The sequence below is a fragment of the Oncorhynchus masou genome, unplaced genomic scaffold, assembly GCF_036934945.1.
Source record: "Oncorhynchus masou masou isolate Uvic2021 unplaced genomic scaffold, UVic_Omas_1.1 unplaced_scaffold_2403, whole genome shotgun sequence".
NCBI lineage: Eukaryota > Metazoa > Chordata > Actinopteri > Salmoniformes > Salmonidae > Oncorhynchus > Oncorhynchus masou.
In genome coordinates this window covers 56,454-68,037 of record NW_027008858.1, presented here as the reverse complement: position 1 = coordinate 68,037, position 11,584 = coordinate 56,454, and the positions used below count along the sequence as shown (strand labels likewise).

Here is an 11,584-nt window from a genome sequence, read left to right as displayed (position 1 = left end):
GGAAAACATATTACTCATAACAGTCACTTAAACATCATTAGAGAATAGAGAAATTACTTCTCTTAGCGTGTATATTGATATTTCACATCACATTGACTTCAAATTCATCAGAGAACATACACAGTGCTCCTGTTGTCTTATATTGTTGACTGACAATGTGTTTACCTGTCTTTACCAGATGAAATTAAATGGTACAGGGTATATAAACCTCTTTTTGTTTGTTTTTATTAGAAAACATGAAGTGAATATGGAGTCTGTCAGTTTGAATATAAGAAGATCAGGTTCCTTCTTTTTAAACTGTCATTTTAAACTCTTTGTGTGTGTTTATCTGGGTGTGTCATTCCTCCAGCACTACAGATAATCAAGTGATATTTGGATGTGATGTGTGCATTGAAATAGGATTATTAATCATAAACTCCTATAGCAACAATACAATGCAGCTTTGACATCAAGAAGAGAACGGGCTGATGGGTGGTGGTGCTACTCTATAGGTAAGGCTGTCCAATAGGAATGTTCAATACACACAATAGGTTGATAAGTAACCAGTTAGCTAGCTGCACCGCCTCAGATAGCGTCTCTCTAGTGAGCCATGTTTCCGTGAAGCACAGAACGTTACAGTCTCTGATGTCCCTCTGGAATGCTACCCTTGCTCGGATTTTCGCATCAACCTTGTTGTCAAAGACTGAAATTGGCAAGAAGAATGCTAGGGAGTGGTGCACAGTGCCCGTCTCCAGTCTGACCAGAAAGACCGCCTCGTTTCCCTCTTTTTCAGAGTCCGTTTTTGGGTTGCTGCATACGTCATTCCGTTGTCCTGTTTGTAGGCAGAACACAGGATCCGCGTCGCAAAAACATATTCTTGTTCGTACTGATGGTGAGTTGACGCTGATCTTATATTCCGTAGATTCTTCTCGACTATATATAATGAAACCTAAGATGACCTGGGGTACTAATGTAAATAACACGTAAAAAAAACAAAAAACTGCATAGTTTCCTAGGGCATGGCTTGGCGGCCACATCTGTCGGCGCCCGGTATCTGTTACCCGGACAACCAGAGCTCTGTCTGTTTGACTGGAAGATGACTGGTATATTTCCACCACACAGTAGACAGTTCTGTTAGTTGACATGTAAAACCTTGATGTAAAGTTTGTTTTAGAGAGAAACCAATAGACCATATAAAACCTTGATGAAAGTTCGCTTTAGAGAGAAACCAATAGACCATATAAAACCTTGATGAAAGTTCGCTTTAGAGAGAAAGTTTCAAGATAGTCTGATTGGAATTAGCATTTTACAAAAACCGCCATAAAACATTATGGATATGTTACATTGCCTGTCCCAGTCAACCCCATATCCTTTACAAGACTGTAGAACCAGACAAGGCCCTGCACTAAGGACCAAATTGTGATAAATAGAAATGTTTTACCAGTTCCATTTAAGGATAAAACAACTGAAACAGCTGTGCCAAATAAATTTCAAAATAGTTGGCAAGAGATTTTCATTGTACTGATTCCATGGCACATGGTTTATGAATTGACACGCAAATGACGCCGGATTCAAGCTTCAATTATTATACAAAAATTCTTGCAACCAATATAATGTTATATATGGGGATACAATCTTCCCAGCTCTGCAGATTTTGCTGCGAGGAGGCAGTCATTAGATAATTTATTTTAATACTCTCCATATGAAGCCGTTGTTGGTCACAGGTCCAGGAATCGCTGAAGAATTGCAACATTTACCTCTAACTAACGCTGCAGATGGCAATACTGGGTGATTTGAAAAAGTCCTATTCAATCAATAATATTATAATTATTTTAACAAACGTTTAACTTTAATATACAATCTGTAAAAACTATGAGAATCGAAAAGTTTAGTACTTTTGTGAAGCATCACAGCACAGTTAAAATATATATGGCAAATATAAATCCCATATGGATGTTAAGAGACAGATGGGAGGGGTTGAATGGAGCTGAAGGGACTGGATGGTGTTAAGAGACAGATGGGAGGGGTTGAATGGAGCTGAAGGGACTGGATGGTGTTTAGAGACAGATGGGAGGGGTTGAATGGAGCTGAAGGGACTGGATGGTGTTTAGAGACAGATGGGAGGGGTTGAATGGAGCTGAAGGGACTGGATGGTGTTTAGAGACAGATGGGAGGGGTTGAATGGAGCTGAAGGGACTGGATGGTGTTTAGAGAAGATAGCTCAATTTGGAGCTGAAGGGTGGGACTGGATGGACTCTACAAGGTGCCGAAAGCTTTCCACAGGGATGCTGGCCATGTTGACTCCAATGCTTCCTTGGGTGCAGTGGAGGCTCCTCAGGAGGAGGAAGGGGAGGCTCCTGAGGAGGAAGGAGGCTCTGAGAGGAGGAAAGGGGAGGCCCTGAGAGGAGGGAAGGGAGGCTCCTGAGAGGAGGAGGAAGGGAGGCTCCTCAGAGGAGGAAGGAGCTCCTGAGAGAAGGAGGGGAGGCTCCTGAGAGAGGAAGGGAGGCTCTGAGAGGAGGAAGGGGAGGCTCCTCAGAGGAGGAAGGGAGGCTCCTGAGAGGAGGAAGGGGAGGCTCCTGAGGAGGAAGGGGAGGCTCCTGAGAGGAGGAAGGAAGGGGAGGCTCCTGAGAGGAGGAAGGGAGGCTCCTGAGAGAAGGAAGGGGAGGCTCCTGAGAGGAAGGAGGCTCTGAGAGAGAAGGAAGGGAGGCTCCTGAGAGGAGGAAGGGGGAGGCTCCTGAGAGGAGGAAGGGAGGCTCTGAGAGGAGGAAGGCAACTAAATAGAATCACGCCACCAAATAATTGATGAAAACATGAAGGTCTACAGTAGCCTCAGCAGCATTCTGTAGGGTAGCACCATGGTGTGGCCTGGAGAACAGCGAAGTTTCGTTTCTCCTCTGAGTATTTTGACTTCAATACAAACCTACGAGGTTTTGTAAAAGTTTTTTTTCACCTGGTCACATCAGTTGATGTGCATTGAAGTCCAGGAGCGAAGGGAAAAGATGAGAGGAGGAGAGAAGAATACAACGTGGCTGTAATGAAAGTGAACTGTGTTTACATGATCAGGGTGTATTCATTCCGACGATCTCTGTTGACAAACATTTCTTAAACGGAACAAAACAGCGATAAACATACCTGAATTTGTTCAAAAGAAACTCGTTTGGTAACTGCTGGACGAATGATTACATTCTAGATCAGCAGGCAAGAGTGTGCAAGGCGGTATTGAATGTGTCACTGTCTGTCACCTTAAATTTTTCTCTCAACCTGTGTGCACTACCGTTGTAAACTTTTATTCATAGACTGGGTTGTAGCTACCTCATGATGGGTATAGGGAAAATGTGAGTATAGTGTAGTATATGCTAGACCTATCGCTGTTACATTGAACAGGGTGAATGGAATATGAATCACAGTCATCCAACATGCTGTAGTAGAAATACGATTCATGTCTCAAGGCTTAACAATCATATTTGACCAGCCTCCTCCTTCATCTACATGCTGATTGAAATTATTTAATCAGTGACATCAGTAAGGATGTGCCCACCTGGATTCACCTGGTCAGTCTATGTCATGGAAGGAGCAGCTGTTCTTAATGTTTTGTATACTCAGTGTATAGCACTACAGGTAATCAAGTGCTATTTGCATGCATGCATTTGTTCTTTTGTTTACAGGATTTTGTATCTATAGAGCGTGGCTATAAGGAATAGTATGGTCACATGTAGATAAAAGAATGTGAAAATTAACAGAGAAAATGTATTTCCAACACACTACCTATTCATATATTTATTAATCATCTACATATTCATATTGGCTTCTACGTCTGTGTACAGGAACAAATTATTTGGAAGAGAAAATGTATCAGCTTATTGTTAAATAATTATGACGTTCTTTCCAATACAAAAGTGTAGTAACTATTGTTTCCAAACTGCGTTACCCACTCCAGTCAGCAGATGGCGACGAGCGTCTTTCAGTTGACTCCCTTCTTGCGTGACGTATAATTAACTGGACGGGACGCTTCTTCAGGAACAACAAGGCGCCAACTCTTTCAACCACGTCGGTAGCTTGCTAGCCAACATAAAACTGAAAGATTGACGTTTTAGACCATGTTAATGTACATTAGCTAATCTCAGTGTTTAAACAAGTTTCGGTTGACGTATCAACTGGTTCAATTTGCAAACGTTTAAAGATGATACTGAGCCTGCACTCAGAAGCTAGACGCTAATGCTAGCTAGCTAACATCCCTGACCATGAGCTCACTAAACTACTCCCCTGCTAAAGAAGAGGAGATCTGCTGTTTGGAGAAAGAATCTTTCAGAATGAAAAAGGAGGAAGAGGAGGCTGTTATAGTGAAAGAAGAGAAAGCATCATCTTCCTCTCTAAACGGTTCTATCTCAATAAAGGTGAAGGAGGAAGACGTTTTGGGAATGAAAGAGGAAGAGACAGAATATCAGATTAACACCAGTGAGTACTGTCTTAAACAGGGACACAAACTATGCCGTTGTTGAACTAATGTGTGGTTTCTAAGGGGCATTCTACTGAAGTTCTACACTTGAATATGTTGTTCAGTACTGTAGGAATTGTTAAAGGGTCAATCTGCCATTGGTACATATTTTAGGGACTTTTCAATTAATGTATTGAATTTTTCCATGTGGTCTGTTTTAAAGTTCCCTCATCTAATATAACAGGCTGTTAAAATTCTATATTGGTGCATATTTTCTACTTAAAATAACAAGGGGCTTAAAAGCCACCCATTTTGTGGAGCGACCCTTTTACATTTGGCGTCACAAACACTATTTTGAATCTATGATGAAAGTGGCCATTTTAGACATATGCATGCCTCTTGTAAGACTCTATGATTGCAATAGATGGTCATAAGTTTACCATCTGTTTGATGTTCTCATTCACACAGGAGAGACATATGACTATATTGGATCCTCTGGGAGCCTCAACAACATCCTAATGTGACAGGCAGAAGAGTCTCTCACATCAGAACACCAGATGGTACAGTCTGGTCTAGCATACAACTTTCTCTTTCGGGCTCTGTGTGGATTTCTGTAATCACTTCATGACAACAGTGACATCAGCATCCATAATGATATGTGTCTGTGTCCCCTCTTTATGGTTACCAGGACAACGCTAGCCCTTCCTCCCTCCCAGAGTTCCCATGTCGTGCCTCTCCTGGTAGCACCTTACTGCTGGTATGAAGAGGTTGTCTGTGCTGCTGGTGGACTGCAGGAAAACAACGGGGCTGAGTGGAACTGTGAGAGGAGAGAAGAGAAGAAAAGGATCGATTTGACACAAAGTAAGTAGTTTAGTTTGAACAAATAAATAGATCTGTCCACTGGTATCTGTTACCAGGACAACCAACAGAGAGTTCTGTTAGTTGACAGGAAGATAGACTGGTGTATATGGGTGTTATGAATATCTGTAACACTGAAAAATTCTGCCAATGAAAGAGAGAAACCAATAGACCATATAAAACCTTGATGAAAGTTAGCTTTAGAGAGAAACCAATAGACCATATACAACCTTGATGAAAGTTAGCTTTAGAGAGAAACCAATAGTTTATCAATCAATCAACATACCAGGGTAGTTACAAACAGTACAGAAATTGAATCATCAACATATTTTGATCATATCTTTACTATTGCTGCAGAAATGTGTTTGAAAGCAGTATTCAAATTCATCGGTTTTGTGATCACAATATAGTTGTCATATCTAGGAAAACCAAAGTCCAAAAGGCTGGGCCTAATATTCTATATAAGAGGTCATACAATTGTTTGTGGTGATTCCTATGTTGTTGATGTTATTAGGTTGTTTTTTTACAGTAAATAACTCACGGACACAAGAGAAGCTTTAACCAAGTTCAATTATTCCCAAAGGTTCTGTACATCTCTAATTCACACAACCCAACATTTGTTCCATCCAGATATATGTCTCACTTAAGACACTCCTTCTCTCCAATCCTTACATCTTATGGTTCCACAGCAAGAGAGTAACAGGATACCAGACCTTTATCTCCCTGATGAGAATCTGTCCTGACCTCAACCTCTCCTTCATCTAATCCACAGATGTTCGTCTCCCTGTTTAACACTTTGCTCTCCTCTCGTCCACCCAACACATTCCAAAGCCACCTGTCTTTCTTCAGAGAACCATTAACTTCTTACATAACACCCAGTCTCTTTCACTTCCTATCACTTCTTTAATGTCTCCATGTTCCAAGTTTTGCGATTCCAACAATGGAAACAATATTTGTTGGTCCGTGGTGTGTAATAATGAGCAACCAGACGCTGCCCTTGACACGTTTATGAAATTGCTTATCCCAGTTACTAATAAGCACGCACCCATTAAAAAATGACTGTAAAAACTGTTAAATCCACGTGGATTGATGAGGAATTTAAAAATGGTGAAGAGGGAGGCAAAAGAGATGGCATATAGGTCTGGCTGAATAACTGATTTGCAAACCTATTGCAAATTGAGACATCATGTGACTAAACTGAGTTAAACGAAGAAACTACACTAGGAATTACACGAAGAATGATTGTAAAAAGCTTTGGAACTCCTTTGATGCAATTTTGGGCAAAAAAATCAACAATGACATGTTTGATTGCTTTTCTGATTTCCGTGACAAGTTTGCCTGCTGCTAGCAAGGCATAATGCTATGCTAGGCTATGATAAACTTACACAGATGCTTGTCTAGCGTTGGCTGTAAAGCATATTTTGAAAATCTGAGATGACAGGGTGATTAACAAAAGGCTAAGCTGTGTTCCAAAATATTTCACTTGTGATTTTCATGAATAGGAAGATTTATTTCCGTTGCGTTACGCTAATTAGTGTCAGATGATGATAACGGTCCCGTTCACGGGCTGGGTGTCACTCCAGCTTAAGTTACATGGCCTACTATGCTAATTCTGTAGCGGTATTGTTAGAGGGGGGTAAAGAAATATTTTGTTGGTGCTCCAGACAGGTATTAACCCTAGTTATTAAAGTTAGTTATTATAACATTATTATTTTTTAAATATTATTAAAACCGAAAGGATGAGAGTAGAATAGATAGAGTAGCGCTTCCAGACACATTCTAAACATGATGGAGACTTAAAGTAGGACTGCATCATCTAATGATGAAACATTATGGAGTCTAAAAGAAGGACTGTAGCATCTAATGATGAAACATTATGGGGTCTTAAAGGAGGACTGTAGCGTCTAATGATGAAACATTATGGAGTCTTAAAGGAGGACTGTAGCATCTAATGATGAAACATTATGGAGTCTTAAAGGGGGGCTGTAGCATCTAATGATGAAACATTTTGGAGTCTTAAAGGAGGGCTGTAGCATCTAATGATGAAACATTATGGAGTCTTAAAGGAGGACTGTAGCATCTAATGATGAAACATTATGGGGTCTTAAAGGAGGACTGTAGCATCTAATGATGAAACATTATGGAGTCTTAAAGGAGGACTGTAGCATCTAATGATGAAACATTATGGAGTCTTAAAGGAGGACTGTAGCATCTAATGATGAAACATTATGGAGTCTTAAAGGAGGACTGTAGCATCTAATGATGAAACATTATGGAGTCTTAAAGTGCCTCCCTAGTTTCAAGAAGTTAATGTGCCATAACAGGTTTTAATGTGTTTGAGCCAATCAGTTGTGTTGTGACACGGTAGGGGTATACAGAGATAGCCCTATTGGGTAAAAGACAGAAGTCCATATTATGTCAAGAACAGCTCAAATATGCAAAGAGAAGCAACTGTCCATCATTACTTTAAGGACCACCACAAGAATGGAAGACCCAGAGTTACTTCTGGTGCATAAGTTCATTAGAGTTACCAGCCTTAGAAATTGCAGCCCAAATAAATGCTTTAGAAGTTCAAGCAACAGACACATCTCAACATCATCTGTTCAGAGGAGACTGCGTGAATCAGGCCTTCATGGTCAAATTGCTGCAAGGAAACCACTACTAAAGCACACCAATAAGAAGAAGACTTGCGGAGTAGAAGAACAGATTATCTCTGCATGTGTGGTTCCCACCGTAAAGCATGGAGGAGGAGATGTGATGGTGTGCGGGTGCGGATGCTTTGCTATTGACAATGTCAGTGATTTATTTATTCAGTCACATAACCAGCATGACTACCACAGCATTCTGCAGAGATATGCCATCTCATCCGGTTTGGGCTTAGTCCCTGTCAATTGTTTTCAACAGGACAATGACCCAACACACCTCCAGGCTGTGTAAGAGCTATTTGACCAAGATGGAGTGCTGCATCAGATGACCTGGCCTCGACCTCACCAAAATCGAGATGGTTTGGGATTAGTTGGATCGCAGTGTGAAGGAAAAGCAGCCTACAAGTTCTCAGCATATATGGAACTCCTGGAAGACTGACTGGAAAAGGATTCCAGGTGAAGCTGGTTGAGGAGAAGCAAGGGTGGCAACTTTTGAAGAATAAAATATATATTTTGATTTAATACTTGTGGTTACTACATGATTCCATGTGTTTTTTTAATCATTTAGATGTCTTTATTATTCTACAATGTAGAAAATAGTAAAAATAAAGAAAACCCTTGAATGAGTAGGTGAGTCCAAACTTTTGACTGGTACTGTACATTAAATTCCCTGACAACAGCTCCAGTGGACATTCCTGCAGTCAGCATGCCAATTGCCCACTCCCTCAGAGATCTCTGGCATTGTTGTGTGACCAAACTGCACATTTTCGAGTAGCCTTTTATTACCCCCAGCACAGGGTGCACCTGTGTAACAATCACGCTGTTCAATCAGCTTCTTGATATGCCACATCTGTCAGGTGGATGGATTATCTTGGCAAAGAATAAATGTTGACTAACAGGGATGTAAAAATTCTGCAATCTTTTTTCAGCTCATGAAACATCCAACACTTTACATGTTGCGTTTATATTTTTGTTTATTGTAGTTACTATCAGTTTTAGGAACATTTACCAAATACTTCACCTTATTTTTTACTTTTACCCAACATATGACATCAGCGATAATCCAAATGTTGAAAATCTGTGAACATCTAAATAAGAAATTGGTCCATTTAAACAGCAATGTGTCGAACCCTTTCAACAACGGGGAGATGTTACTGATGTGCTTTGTATCTTCGACGTAAAAACAAGTTTTGGACTTCCACACAAAATTACTTCTTTAGTTATTTGATGTTTAAGGAAGTGTGTAGGTCACATTATGTATCATACAGCCATGAAAGTTATATATTTAGAACCACCTGTTCAATTGGAATCCAGCGACGTCTGTGTCTTCAGTGTCCTAGAACTGTCCAGGTTTTTGTGTTCTGACTTGTAAAACAGGATGAATAAAATAAGTAATGTAAAAATAACACTGTATTTGGCAGGAGAAAGACCAGACTCAGAGGAACCAGAGCCAGGGACGTCCAAACCAGCAAGACGACACCAGTGCTCCCACTGTGGAAAGAGTTTTAACCAGAAAGCACACCTGAAACAACACGAGATAATACACACAGGGGAAAAACCTTACCACTGCTCCCAGTGCAGGAAGAGTTTCAACCGGAAAACATACCTGAAACTACATCAGAGAATACACACAGGAGAGAAGCCCTTACCGCTGCCCCAGTGTGGAAAGAGTTTCAACTCTCGGGACGCTGAAACAGCATGAGAGAATACACACAGGAGAGAAGCCTTACCACTGCTCCTAATGTGGAAAGTGTTTCGTCCGTTTGGGGGAGCTGAATCTACACGCGAGAATACACACAGGAGAGAAGCCTTACCACTGCTCCCAGTGCGGGAAGAGTTTCAACCAGAAAACATACCTGAAACTGCATGAGAGAATACACACACAGGAGAGAAGCCTTACCACTGCTCCCAGTGGAAAGAGTTTCAACCTTCAGGACGCTGAAACAGCATGAGAGAATACACAGGAGAGAAGCCTTACCACTGCTCCCAATGTGGAAAGTGTTTGGCCTGTTCAGGGAGCTGAAACAACATGAGAGAATACACACGGGAGAGAAGCCTTACCACTGCTCCCAGTGTGTAAAGAGTTTCAGCCGGAAAGCATGCCTAAACCAACACGGAGAAAATACACACAGGAGAGAAGCCTTACCACTGCTCCCACTGTGGAAAGAGTTTCAACCGGAAAACATACCTGAAACTGCATGGAGAGAATACACACAGGAGAGAAGCCTTACCACTGCTCCCAGTGTGGAAAGTGTTTCGTCTGTTCAGGGGAACTGAAACAGCATGAGAGAATACACACAGGAGAGAAGCCTTACCACTGCTCCCAGTGTGGAAAGAGTTTCAACCGGAAAGCATGCCTGAACCAACACGAGAGAATACACACAGGAGAGAAGCCTTACCACTGCTCCCACTGTGAGTGTGTTTCGTCTGTTCAGGGAGCTGAAAAACATGAGAGAATACACACAGGAGAGAAGCCTTACCACTGCTCCCAGTGTGGAAATAGTTTTAACAATTTAGGGAACCTGAAACGATGGGAGAGAATACACAGGAGTGAAGCCTTATCACTGCTCCAGTGTGGAAAGAGTTTTAACAATTTAGTTAACCTGAAACATCATGAGAGAATACACACAGGTGAGAAGCCTTACCACTGCCCAGTGTGGAAAGTGTTTTCAGCAGGTCAGGGGCTTAAACGACACGAGAGAATACACACAGGGGAGAAAGGCACCCACTCCTCCCAGGGTGCAAAGCTTTTGCCCATTTAGGAAGCCTGAGAGACATGAGTTTCACACAGCGGAAGCATAGAAAAAGCCCAGACTGTGGGAAAACATCTTGCTCATAACAGTCATTTAAGCGTCATTAGAATCCACACAGGAGAAAGTGCATCCAGTGTGTATACAATGTTTCACATCACATTGACTTAAGGTCATCAGAGAACGCCACAGTGCTCGTTGTATATTGTTGACTGTGTGTTTACCTGTTTTGTATTAAATTGTTTCCTAAATTGTTTGATAAACATGTACCTGTTGCGGAAACTGTGTTGACTATTAGGCTCATGGATGATGAGAGATTTTAAAAACTGTATGGTCATTAGTAAAACAGAAAAGTCGAGGAGTCTGGAAAAGAGGTTTAACCAGAAAGAACACCTCAAATAGCAGGAAAATACACACAGGGGAGAAGCCTTGACACTGCTCCCAGTGTGGAAAGGGTTGTAACCAGTTAAGGGACCTGAAAACACATGAGAGAATACACATAGGGGAGAAGTCCTACCTGGAAAGCCGTTTACAATGTTGAAAGTATACATACAGGAGAAAAGCTGTACCACTGTTACCAGTGTGGAAAGAGTTTTTCCCACTTATGTCAACTGAAAACACATAAGCGAATACACACAGGGGAGAAGCCTTACCACTGCTCCCAGTGTTCAAAGAATTTTAACAAATTAGGGAAGCCTTAAAAAACACATTAGAGGGCCTCCCGTATGCCGCAGTGGTTAAGGGCTGTGCCACCAGAGAATCTAGGTTCGCGCCCATGCTCTGTCGCAACCGACCGTGACCGGAAGGTCCGTGGGGCGACGCACATTTGGCCTAGCGTCGTCCGGGTTAGGGATGGTTTGGCCGGTAGGTATATCCTTGTCTCATCGCGCACCAGCGACTCTTGTGGGGGGCCGGGA

General features: G+C 41.7%; 1 pseudogene; it reads left to right on the top strand.

The window, feature by feature from the left end:
* Positions 1-4,220: 4,220 nt before the first annotated feature.
* Positions 4,221-11,584, top strand: part of LOC135533488 (zinc finger protein 501-like) — a 9,827-nt pseudogene continuing 2,463 nt past the window's right edge.